Consider the following 1912-nt stretch of genomic DNA (forward strand, 5'->3'; position numbering starts at 1 on the left):
CCCTTGCGCCATAAAAATCTACCACTAACTAACTATAGCATAGTCAGTCGAGGAACCTAGCCTGAAGCCAAATTGATTTGGTGAAAGAGCGTTAAATTTTGAGAAGTACTTAGTTAGGCGCTTTTCAATAGATTTTTCGATAACTTTGCTGTTGATCCTCATCAATCCTTATCAACTCATTGACTATTTAGGTGTCTGGTTAGTACCGTCTGCTGTCGGGCTAGTTGGTACATGACAAAAAAAGGTTTTAGGCCAAAAAGTTAAGACACGGACAACAGAATAAAAGTCACGGACTGCGCACACTCCCAGCTAATTTGTATTTTCCCCGATGCTTCTCTTGCATACCTTCGGGCATGCGTACAAGAACATAAATAATGAATTCACATCCGGAAGAAACCAAGCCTAACCGCATCCTATCAGCAAGGGAACTAAATTCATTCTCGTAAAGACACAACGACGAAACGCTGATAGACTGGTCACCAAACTTTCTTATGCACATCGCCTTTGTTAGTTCTCGCGCCACCGTATCCATACTTTTCCGTAACATGCGTGTGTTTTCCAACAAAGGTTCACACGTGCACACTTCGCAGTGATAAGGAAAATGCAAGCCTGTCCCATTCTTGATTGACAGTGCATGCTCTCGTAGGCGATCCAAGGTCGATCCAAATGGTCGCGAAGCTTCGGGCAGTTCAGCACGAATTGTCACCGACATCAGCAAGGTTGGTTATGGGAGCAGCGGTTCAGGCGCGACTATGTTTGGAGGGAACAAACATTGCGAAAGAAAAAGGCGTTTTTAAATGCGAAGCATTTTTAGCCGGCGGCGTCTTCCGTGCCTCCCGCGGTATCCCACACCACCACAGAGCATGCACGTCCCCTTCCCTCTCTCTCCTCTCCTACTCTCCTCCCCTTTTTCACCTCTAGAAATCCTCTACAGAGCGGCGCCTGCGTCCCCTCCCCCTCTCTCTCCTTTCCTACGCTTCTCCCCTTTCTCTCCTCTAGGAATCCTGAGCGGCGCGCACGACAGGTGGTGCGACAGCTGTATACTCCGCTGGGGGCGCCACGGTAGTTCCGCGGTATGAAAATGACGGAGCGCGCGCCTAATTCTCTCTCCTGTGCAGCGCCGCGATGAGTGCTCGAGCCGCTGCCGCGAAACCATCTCCCCGCTGCTTCGCATCCACACATGATTCCATTTAGCGGGAGATGGAGTTATTTTTTGATACGCGGTACACAGTTATTCAAGAAAAATAAAATTCCTAGTAAATTTTATATACGCATGGCGAGAAAAGAACAACTGTATTTTACTTGATCATTATAATAAATACATTTTTTTGAGCGCCCACCGTAAGAGCGCCAAACGATAGCGACGGGCGTTGACGCCGCTTTCACTTGCAATGCAATGCAGCTCTTGAAGTGGGCGGAAAGGGGCATTCGTTAAGTTCACCACTTACAATACGGCCCCTCACATGTTGTGTTGCTTTGCTTGTCGACGTTTGTCTGAATTTGCTGACGCGTGCAGTTTTATTGCAACCTGCGTGCAACCTGTTCGGTCAAAAGGAGTGAGTTGCGACCACCAGATAATTGTTCCCTTTAGCTGTTTTCGCGGGACAGCGCTGGCCGACGGGCTTGGCGTCCAACGACAGGACGAGCACTCTACGCCCAAAGCGTTCGTCGGCCGCTAAACAAGGTATCTTCTGCGCAATGGTGCGGTTTCGCCACCCGTATGGCTGAACTTTTCCTGCATCGGTTTCAGCACTGAAAGCTCGAAACGCCCATCACGTCGAATGACGGGGCATTTGAATATACAGCTCTAATGGCAGGCGCCCGAAAACAAATTTCGCGCCTTTGAGAACAAAATGACGTGACTTCTGTTTTTAACGGATCGGTTTTTCCTACCCATGTGCAATGTGTTCAT

Source organism: Dermacentor silvarum, unplaced genomic scaffold (assembly GCF_013339745.2).
Source record: "Dermacentor silvarum isolate Dsil-2018 unplaced genomic scaffold, BIME_Dsil_1.4 Seq413, whole genome shotgun sequence".
Taxonomy (NCBI): Eukaryota; Metazoa; Arthropoda; class Arachnida; order Ixodida; family Ixodidae; genus Dermacentor; species Dermacentor silvarum.